Source organism: Mus pahari, chromosome 10 (assembly GCF_900095145.1).
Source record: "Mus pahari chromosome 10, PAHARI_EIJ_v1.1, whole genome shotgun sequence".
Taxonomy (NCBI): domain Eukaryota; kingdom Metazoa; phylum Chordata; class Mammalia; order Rodentia; family Muridae; genus Mus; species Mus pahari.
In genome coordinates, this window is record NC_034599.1 from 22,723,120 (window position 1) to 22,735,052 (window position 11,933).

The window sequence follows — 11,933 nt, forward strand, 5'->3', positions numbered from 1 at the left end:
CTCCTGAAAGGAGCCTGAGAATTAAGCTTGATATCCCCTTCTCTGTTTTTACTTCCTGATTCAGATCAATTGCCTAATTCTGGGTCTACCACTTGACAGTCTGCCCCTTCCCCTAAAGCCTGGGCTGTGGTCCTTCACCATCAGGAACATCTTCCTTTACCTTTTCCTGAATTGCCCCCAGAACCTTCTCAACCTGTCCTGTATATTCCACTTCTACACTTCACCTCGGGGCTGCCACTTCTACATCTATTTTCTAAAGTGCAAACCCAATTTGAAAATGTGACTCTGACCTTGAATTTCTTTTATAGACACACTTCTCCTAAAGTTTGTCCCGATAAAGTCAGATGCATTCTCGCTGCTTAGCTCCCACCCATCATCACTCCTGTGCAGGCATGGTTAGCCCTTCTAGACCATGAACTAACTTTTGCATAGAGTTCTTTGCAGGCTTAAAGCTTTGTGATAAAAGGCCGTAGCCAGTTCTCTTCCTTCCTCCCCTTCTGCTACTGAATTTCAACTTTGTTCAGGTTTCAACTTCAATGGAACTTTTGAATCAGCAAAACCATGGTGCTTCCCTTTAGCATCTTATCAGATGGTCTTCTCCTCCCAGAACACCCCCATACAGCTTTAGAATAATCTGTTACACTTGTAATTAAACATTCATATTAATTATTCATTAAGCGTCTGTCCCTGTAACTGGACAGAAAGATTCTAGGAAAGGAAGGCTGTGTTGGGATGATTCCCAAATGTGCCCTGTGCCCTACAGAGGCAGACCAAATGGTTATGCTCAATGTCTGTTAGAACAGAAGGCAGAAATCCCAGCCAAAGGGAGTGAGGCAAGAAGAGAGTTGTAAAAGCAGGGCAAGATGTTGGATCTGCTGAACAATCTCCCAACTAAGCCAAGGCTGACCAAGATGGGTCAGGTCATCCAGGTAAGACTGAGAGGAGCTGGAAAGTACTAACTGTGGTCCCTCTGTGAGGTACAGAGGTTGCTGGAGTCTGAGGTGTCTGGTGTAGTGTAGTAGTGTCAGGGCATGAGGACAGAAAATGCTGTGAAGGCATGAAGAGACAGGCAAAACCCTGGGAAAGAAATTTCAGATGGCCTTGTCACTGATAATGTGCCTTCTAAACTGTAGGCTCATGAGATTGGGAGGATGTCATTATCACCTCTGGGAAGACAATGCCCTTGGCTGCTGTTCTCTTTTGTGGAAAGCACCATCTGTCCCTCCTTCAGATTCTGTGCTGGGGCTGTCACTGGTGACAGGATGACCTTCTCAGAATGGTGGATTTGTGTCAGAACCACCTTTGCTGTGGTGAGGGAGTCAAGGCCTACACCTTGAGAAGAATCTCTTTCTAGATATTCTTGCCCTTCTCGACTGCATGGATATGTGTCTGCCCGGGCTTATGAAAACCAGGGTCTGCCCCGAGGCAGGAAGTGCCACACAGCTGGAGTTAGGCACACATTAAATTCCACTGCTGTCACTCACTCACTGTGTGACCTTGGGCGAGTTTTATTATCTTCCAGGACTTGCAAACTCATTTGCAAATTGGGCACAAGAATAAAACCTATCCTATAAGGTTATCATAAGAATACAATGAAATATTCTATGTACTCAGAAGGAAAATTCCATAAATATTAGATATTTTATTAGAAATTTGTCCCAGTGCCCCACTACCTTTCCTGCAGAGTCTTGTCTTATTAATAATGTATGAGCGTGCTTCCTTACAGCTTACTGTAAGCCAATTTTTCCTGTTGTGCTTCAGGTAAGTGTGGGGAACAGATGGTCACCATGGCCCTGATAGTGCTTTTGGGGACAGATGTTAAGGAGGTCAAGGGCTTGCAGTTTGCCATGGCAGAGATCAGTTGGCCTTTCTCTTATGCATCAGGTCATCTTCCTCCAGTCAGTCTCTGGCCGATGAGGAAGATGTCCATGAAGAAATGTACACTGATGTCAAGAACCGCAGCCCTGCAACTTCTCAGTGCTGGAACCTTGGAAGAGCCACTTAATTTCCACTTTTCTCATTGATAAGATCAACATCCTAATGCCAACCCTTTTCTCTGTGGATTGTCCTGGAGGCGGAAGGAAAGAACACGTATGTAAAGGCTTAGAACAGAGCCTGAGAAACAACACTTCAGTTAAGCAGTGTGGTGGTGAATTTTATAACCATAAGGGGTTAAGTGGTGCTCAGATATCTGGCTGTGTCTTCATGGGTATTTCCAGAAGAGATTAGCACTAGAACCAGTAGACTGAGTGAAGCTCTGGCTCTTTCCATTGGGGCCAGCCATCTCCAGTCTACTGTGGGTCCAGATAGGACCCCAAAGAATAGGAAGGGTGAGTGTCCTACCTCTTTTAGAGCTGGGGCAACCATCATATCCTGACTTGGGATACAGAAGCTCCAAGTTCTGCTTCCCTTCCTCCTACGATTTCCCATGCTGGCATTCTTTGCTTGTTGTTCTCAGGTGGAATTATATCAAGTTTCATAGTTCTCTAGTTTGTGGAGATCATATGGGGTTTCAACATTTCACATGAGCCCATTCTTTAATCTCTTTGAGTCTGTCTACCTGCTCACCCATCTCTCTCCTTCCTGTAGTGTCTGCTTATCTGGGGAACTCTGTCCTTTCTTACATTTAAATTTAATTGTGATTGATCAATACAAATCTAGCTCCAAATTAGGAAAAGATCTTTTGAGCCATGCATTCTGCTGCTTAAGTGTGATTAAGTGTTTAGTCGTATAGCTCGGTGTGTGGGTAACTCTCTGGTGTTCCCTCTATTGGTGGTTGTTCCTACATTGTCTTGGTAGATGTGTTCTTTCTTTAGCCAGAGATAATTAATTGAATGTGTTGCAGGTCAATACCATGTTTTATAAATTATGTCTCCAATTCATAATCTCCTACTCTTTATAATCATGTATAATTCTATATATTCCTCTTTACATTAACATTTTTCAAAATGTCATTCTGGTTATGGTCTTCCAGTTTAAAATTCTCCATTGACTCCTCCCCCACCCCACCACTTTAGGACAGTGGTTCCTCAGTTCAGAAGTTGTCTACAGATGATTTACAAACTCTTAAATAATAAGAAAACATACAGTAAAAAATGGATACAAGATTTGAACAGTGTAGCTAGGGTAACATATTAAAAATATGTTTTGTGTCATCATTAAATAGAAAACTATAAATTAATACCACCATGATAGGTCACTATTCAGTTATTAGAATTGCCAATATGAAAAGAGGTTTATCATATTAAGTTGGTGAGGCGAGTGAGTGAGTGAGACTGACATTGGGCTAGCTGAGAACATAAAGTTGTACTATGAAGTTCACAAGTTTCTTATAATTTTGGTTGTGAGCCTATCCTTTAATAGCTGAGCCATCTCTCCAGCCCTCTTACAGGTTTCTTAAGAGAGAAAATCATGTATACCTTAATGATTTAGCATTCAATTCATAGGCATTTATTCAAGAGAAATGAAAGCATATATTTATGCAAAGATTATGTAGTAACATTCATATACAACATTCTTTGTAGTAGAGCTGATATTATCATCAACATCTGTCTTCTAGTAAATGAATGAACAAACAGATCACAAAACAGTGTGATTAGAGGCAAAAAGAACGAGCTGTTGATACTAGACTACATGGCAATCTTAAAGGTCTATCAGCCATGTAATTCCCTTTAAGTTAAATATACAATCAAGGTCATGAATAATAGGAAAACATAGTTTTCTTGGAACATGAGGAAGGGGCTGAAGCAATGCTCACATAGGGACACAAGAAACAAGGTTAGTGGCTGTTCATTATTTTGGTTGTATTGATGGCTAGATATAGATATAGATATAGATATGTATGACAAAGTGTACCAAACTATACACATTAAGTGTGTAATGCTTATGTCAGATATACCATAATAAACCTATCACATTAAAAAAAAAAAAACCCTCTAAGAAAACACAATAAAAAAGCTTAGCTGTTTTTGTCCCTGCTCTTTTAGAGTCTCCTTTCCGGCTGCTCTGGACACTGCACGTTCTCACTTGAAGCATTATAAAGGAGGAAAGAGAGCAAGCACAAAGTTCACACCCGCTCAATCGGATTTAGTTCCTCCTTCAGTGCCTATGAGTTAAATACAAATAATAATTGATCTCCCTGGAAAGCATAAGCTAACAAGAATTTTCTAAATCATAGAAGTCATATCCCCTTGGCAAAATCCACTTCCTTGGTGAAATTACTTCACACTGAAAAAGTAAAAAAAAAAAAAAAAGAAAAGAAAGAAAAGAAAAAAAGAAAAGAAAACCCACATATATGTATTTAAGAAATTGAGAAAATAACAACTGTAAACTCAAAAGAGGCTCTTGGCTTCTAAAGGACAATAATTCAGGTTGAAAAAAGTCTGGCTTTTGCAGGGGGCGTGTCTCAGTAGGGATGTCCAGGACTGGAGGGCATTCAAAATACTTTATTCAGAAAGGCAGTACAACCTAACCAAGTGGCACTTTTGCAATGATCCATGGAGAGATTAATTCTGTAAAGCAGGCTTACTTGTAAATTTTGTTAAAGTATTAATACAGCATGCGTTTTTACATTTTTTTTCCCAAATGCTGTAATTGTTTGTGCTGGGGCAAAGTAAGTGCTACAAATGTGTGTAATACTGGTGCTGCCTCTTGCCTCATGACTTGTGGGCTTCAGACCCGTTAGTTCTGTGGCACATTGGCTGTAACAGAAAGAATCTTTCATAAGTTTATGAGAGACCCAAGTCAAACATTAGATGTGATTGATGTGAAGCAATTATTACTTTGCCAAAGACCCCATGTACCTGTTTCTTAGAGAGCAGCTATGCTACAGCCCAGGCAAGCAAGGCTGCTGTGGGCCTGATCCTTGTCAACACCGAAGCCATCTCTGGCTCACTGATTTTCCCATGAGAGGCTTGCATCCCAGGAATCCTTCTTTCCTGGACCATATTCCACTTAGTCTTTGGGAATAGCCGCTCACTCTGTAGATTCTAACCGTCAGTGCCTAAGCATCTAGAAGAGTCTCACCAACAGACTATGCCTGACTTCTATTTGCAGAAGAATCAGTGCCCCCCCCCAATACTACAGAATAGGGTTGTATGCATGTTTCTGTGTGCCTTAAAAGATGCTGTCCCAAAGGTATATTGTACAGAGCCAAATCATGGAATGGCTAGGTCAAAGGCTGAACCTTGAACTCATAGGATGGTTGTGAAAAAAAACCCAACATAGTAAGTATATGGTTGGTTGGTTGGTTTGTTTTTGTTTCTCCTCTCCACCACAGCCCCTGGAAGAAGCAGTTTTGATGTTTGTGACCCTTACAAGTGTCCTGTTTAGTAGGAAATCAATGGAATGAAGATAGCGGGGTAAAAATTGGCTAATGCCCAACTTATTGGCTAATTCAAGTATAGTGGTTGGAGGTAGGGCTTGGCTTGGTGATTAGAAAGGGAAAAGTTGTGAGAATGGAGCTCCAGGACTGAGTCACAGCATGTAGAGACACGGTGGCTCCTGGTTTCATATCATATGATGTTCTCTGTCACTCTGAGATTCTGCAGTCAAGAAGGCTGTTGCTAGATGTGGCCCTGAAACCTTGCATCTCCAAAACTGCAAGTCAAAGTTAGCCTTATTTCTGTAGAAAGGAGTCTGCCTCAGGTATTTCATTACAATCATGAAAAATGGGCTAATCCACCAGTCTAGTACATGGCAGCTCATGATCATCTTAATGTCTTCTGTGTATATTCGTGCAGGTAAAGCCTCTTCTTTTCTGGATAATGTCTTGCTGACTGTCCTAACAAACGTGTCAGAGGGTATACAACTCTGCAATCCCCTTTGTAGAAGAAAGCTTGATACAGTGGAATAAGGAACAAATAAAGCTGGCGGGACTTAAAAGTTAATTTGGGGAAGACAGGAAAATATTAAGCAACTACAAGTGTGGACAAATGGCCTTCAGTTTTCAGGACAGACTGACCAAAAATGCTGAGGTAATGGCACTAGATTGGCTAAGTCTAACTGAAACTTAACTACACAGCAGCTGTGGCCATACAGGTGGATTACTTACCTTGGTCTCCTTATCCACATAGTAGGCATTTCACCTAATCTCAATCCAGTGGCCAGGGTTTAATCAGGTGATGCATGAGAACCCTTGGACAGCAGGCAGTGCATAGCAGGTATCAAGCAAGCACTAGCCTTCCTCTCCTCTTCCTGTGGCTTTTCTGCTCAGCCACTCTGACCCTATCTGCTAGGCTTCATCATCATTCTTCACAATAGCTCCAGCAATTCAGAGTCCTGGTCCATTTGCCCTCTTTTCACCTGACAAAGTGGGTTGTACATATTTTAGTGAGGGGCTAAGATGTGGTGGGATGCCAAACCCTCCATTCCCATAGACTCTTGAGAGGAACCCCATCTCTTCCACACACAACACTGTCTACATTCCAGAGGATGTGGCGTGTGCAGGCATCAACAAGAAAGTCCATTTTGATTGGAGTGCCTGGGCTTTGGAGGCTCTGCACTCACGGTTATCCAGTGAAATGTACACCACCTTCAAGTTCATCTTTCGTGTTTTGGAATTTCTATCTCTATGGAAGACAAGTCATTCAAAATAATTAGGACAGGAGTTAAGGAATGGGGACCTAGTTTAGCAGTTTGTTGGCATCTTTCTTATCAAAGTCACTGTTCATACTTAGTCGTGGACTAGACATATATGAGAGCACAGAGAGAAGTGAGCCCTGCTTCCTGGTCAGAGGGAGCCTAGGTTCACGATGGCAACTGGCAAGCATGCCACAGCTGGGAATTCTGGTCAGATGGGAAAGAAGAAGGACAACTGAATCCACAGTTGGAGGTGTCATGGAGCTAGAAGAGACTTTTCAAGTTGGTTTGAAGAATAAATAGAAAAGTCAGGGAACAGGTTGTTTAAATTAAGTTTATTCTGGACCAGAGTCACTGCAACTATAAACTGGTGGGTTGCCTGGGTCTCTGTGGGCTCTTATTTCTAGTACACTTGTTCTGCATTTAATCGGGAAAAGAACTTGCTCTTTCCTCTGATTTAAGCCTCTGCATGAGTTATTAATCCTCCCCTGTCTTGCACCATCTCTTAGGTCTATAGGCTGAATCTCAGTAACCAGAGCAGCTTCTAAATCATATCATGTACATCACCTGCCTAAATTTCATGTCTGCCCATTGTGAAGACTTATGACAAAGGACTATCTATGTGTTTCCTAGCATCCTGTAAGAAACAGGTCTCTGAAGACTGTTGACAGCGACAGCAGGTTAGAAGTGTAGGTAAAGAGAGGAGAGCATGCGCATAGGATTGGTCTACTGGGATGTCTCCAAGAAATCCCCCCTCCAGGGCTTTCAGATAAAGTCTCTAACATCCTTTTTGCAGCAGCTTTTCCCCTAGAAACAAAACTCCTGTGTTTTACATCTCATTGCAGGCACCCAGCTGCTGATAAACCTGTCAGGAACAATTGTGTCCCCATGCAGATAGGCTGTCAAGCCTCCTGTCTGCTGGGGCTGCCGATTTCAGGGCTGCTCCTTTGTCTGAGCAATTGAGATTCAAGGGAGTCTGTTTCCTTCACTCTCCTTCCTTGATGGTTCCAAGAGCTTAGCAACTGACAACAAAGTGGCATGGTGATAGATGTTGGAGCCCCGTGGCTTGAGGGAATGAGTCAGGGAGGCCGGGAGGCTGGCGTGAACCTCCTGTGGATGATCTGCATAGTGGGCTGGCTGTACATACTAAGTACAGAAAGTATACTTTAGATACATCATTTGCTTCTCTAAGCCTTGGTTTTTTCCATCCTGCTTCTGAAGTGGAGATTATAATGATCCCAGTGTTTGTTTGTTTGTTTGTTTGTTTTGTGTTTTTGGAATGAGATGACATGTATAGCACAGTGTCTGACTTAATACTAGTAAATCATCAACGTCACATTGTCATGATGCCCTCCTCCATTCCTCTTCCTACTTCCAATAGCTTAGGAAGGTAGACTGTGAGTCCAGGGCAAAACATAGCAGACTTGACTAGGAAGGGGGAGATGAGGAAAGCTACTTCTTTTTCAACCCTCCCAATACACCTCCTCATGGCAGGCACCAAAGGTGGGATAACGAGAAAGGCTCCTCTTGCTTCTATAGATCAGTAGCATTTGACATCATCCTTGGAGTGGTAATGAGGCTCAAGGCCTCAGTGGCATTTCTCTAAAAGGGCTGGATACCAGCATCAGACAGCTCCATCCAGAATAGAAGCCACCCGCAGAATCATTATCTGTGTAACTTACCAAATTAACTAACTTCCCCCTGATCCTACTTCTTTTTAGAGTTGAGGCCAGGTAGGAAGTATTTCATTTCTTAAGACTCTTCCAGCTTCTTTGCTCTGCATTCTTCCTTTGTAATCATCTACCCTTTCCTTGAATGACCTTTTATATGACCAAGAGAGAGTTGGATATTTCTGGTTATTGTTTTTGGAATTTCAATTCATATAAGAGAGATACTTGGGCCTGAGTGGAACACCACTGATGCTTGGAATGGGAACGCTGTATTTGCCACCACCACCCACATGCAATTTGGATCATGACCCACCAGTCTTGGATGTGGCCATTTCTTTCCAGTTTGGCATGTTACAGAGACCTGATGATCCCCCTTTCTAGGGAAGAAAATAATTTCTGTGTTATAGAGAGATTATTCTTTAACTTAAATAATGAGAAAGCAATACTTGATTATTGCTGATTTATTCACTATAGCAAGGAAATACAACCAAACTGGTTGTGCATTAACAGATGAATGAATAATGAAAAATAAAAATTTGGTATACATATGAAACTGTGTCTGTATTTAAAATCACACACACACACACACACACACACACAGAGGGGGGCGGTTACTATTCAGCTCTAAAGAGAAATATTACAAAATTTGTATGAAAATGGATAGATTTAGAATGTATCACATTAAGCAAAGTGAGCCTATCTCAGAAAAGGACAAATCCCCACATTTTCCCTCATGTAAAGATCCGAGCCTATACCGTGTGTACACTACCACCCCGTCCATTGCATTCCCCTCCATCCCTCTTCACCACCTTCATAATCCTGGAAGTTAGGCTATGTGTTGAGGAATTAACCAAGAAGACAAGGCCAGAGAAGTCATTTACACGAGGCTGCAGTATAATATGTAGAAAGGAGAACAGGAAGGGTGAGCATCAGGTCATGGGGAAGGACACTGGATGCAGGTAAGGGACACATGAATCATGAATGAGGACATAAAGCTACATGTTTTTCTAATTCTAACTCTGTTATGGACTTTTCATTTTTTGAGGTTGTTGCTGGATAAGTCCATAAAGATATATTTATCAGTGAAAGTCTAAGATCCGAAGTGAAGCTCCGTAACTTCACGATGGCTCTCCTAACCGTACTATACATCTAACTGTCCATTGAGATGTATAGACCCTGGACTGGTTTGATTTCCATGTGTGTGCTTTTTATAATTAAGTTTTGATAACTTTTAAGATGGCAGTATTCTGGAGGGATTTGGATAATGAGAAAGAGGCATTCTTTTCCTCCCCCCTCCCCCACTTTAGACAGGCCACTCATGCGGCACCTTGGATGAATGACATCTTCATATTTCCTTTTGTTTTACCCTTTCCTGTTTGGGACAGAAACTCTTGGTGCTGGCATTCGGATGATAGTCTCTTGACTTCTCAGTCCCCTTTCTGCACGTTTACAGGGCTGGCTCATGAGATGCAGAGAAAAGTAAGCACCCTGCTGCCACTGCAGTGGTCCTTGTGTTAGTCTATGCACTGTTGTGCAAACACAAACCCTGAGACTTGACCCATTGTAAAGAAATGAAGTTTGCTTTGGATACTGGAAGTTTAAGATAAAATGGACCCATCTGGTTGGCCCCTGCGTGATTATCTGTGCCACACACAGAGGTGAAGAAGAGGGAGGGGGTTTTGTGTAGAAGGAGCCAACCTCATAGAAGAGCTTTGCTTTATAAATAACAACAACAACAACAACAACAACAACAACAACAGCAACAACAACAACAACAACTCTACTTTTATAAGATGCACAGCATCAGTCCCTTCTGGTGGTGGTAACCTTGCCCCTCCAATGAATTTCCTAGCCATTTTCCATTAAATGCCATCCTGTAAGGTTTCAGTCCAATAATATCATTCTGGGGAACAAGTTTTCAGCCACGGAATGATTTAATTTCTCTCTCTCTCTCTCTCTGCCTGTCTGCACCCCCATCTCTCTCTCTCTTTCTCTAGCTTGAGCTCAGTTGTGTTGGGTTTTTTGTCATAGCAGCTGAAAAGCTTTTCATGGTTTTTCTTCAGAATAACAAACTCATTTACTGTTGGAACAGCATTAATGTCCACATTCCCTTCTTCTCTACTAAAAGCTTCATGAGGAAGAAAGTTCTTTAATTGGTTATCTCTTTACATAGTCTGCATTCGCAAACATTTGGTCTGTAAATAAGTGAGTTCTGCATCCTTCCTGTTCTTGCATGAGATCTGATGCTCTCTGAAAAGGGTTCATAGCATGTGGTTGCTACTGGCGTGACATGTCCTCAGATTCTCTTTTATTTTCTTTGCTGCAAGCCAGCCTGAATTCTGAATTCTTTTAGGCTATAAGAAGGTGATATCCCTTGAAAAAAATCCTGTTCAGCAGGGATTCCTCCCTTCTCTTCCTCAACCTCACTCTAGATATAAGGAGATGAAAGCCAAGAGCAGCTTTAGCCTAGCATAAAAGGCTGTCATCATGGCTGGGATTCCAAGCTGTGCATAGAACTAGTGCCCAAACCCCAAGTTCAGAGCACAGTGGCAGTAGAGAATGAACAAGAAAGGAAAAGAGGGTGGCCAACACAGTTGGCATGCTTTGCCTTGTGGTCTCCTTCATTCTGTAATAATATCAAACATCATTGACATTAAAAACAACAACAACAAGAAGACAAATTGGGATTGGAGGTGATCTCACCTCATATAAGTCCTGGTAAGATTAATGTGTGTCTTTGGGTGGAAGTAACTCTGTTAAAGTCATTCTCCTACATCCTGTCTTTGAAGCTGTATGATATATACTCACCTGAATGTGCCATTCAATGCCTCAGAGAGCTCTGGGAAAATGTAGACCCCTAAGCTCTGTTCATTTGACTTCATAAGCATTTCTGAGTGAGTTCTGGGAATCTTTGGTTTCAAGGGCTATTCCAAGGGCTTACACATACTAGTGAGCACTCTATCCCCATCCCCTCATGCTGCATCTCCAGGCTTTATTATTATTACTTTCCTTTGAGACAAGGTCTCACTAAGTTGACCGGGCCAGCTTTGAACTCGCTAGATGAGAGGCTTGCATCAGTGAGCCCTGTTATGCAAGCTCTGTAGACTAGGACCACACACACCTAATAATAAATACTAAAGCAGAAATAATAAATAATAATTCATAAATAATAGAGCTTCTTTATTAATTACTTGCTAAGTGACAGAATGTTCTATGAGCCTCCCCCCCATTTTTTTTTTTTTTTTTTTTTTACTAACCTTTAAAACATCTGTCATCTGAGTGATGGCCATGAATACCTGTAACCTCAGCATTCCGGAAGTGAAGGCTGAAGATGAGTGACTTCAATACCTCTTAGAACTAGTGCGTTTGATCCCTACCTGGGATACATTATGAGACTCTTCTCAAGCAAGACAAATCAACCAAGCAAAACCCACCTCGTTATTGTCACCTTCACATCTTGGTACTATTAGTACTTCAAGTTTGCTGGGAAGGGAAGAGACTCCGGGAGATATTTATCTAAGTCTTGTATACTCTCTGGCTTAAGAGCCCCTCCCCCCCTTCTAGTTCCTTTTAAGTCATTTAAAAAAAAAAAAAAGAACCCGAAATTTAAAAGCAGAAGCCTCCAGTTTTCTTAAGGTTAGAATCTTCGCGGCTCACTTTCTTCTGAAATGGAAACAAGAATGA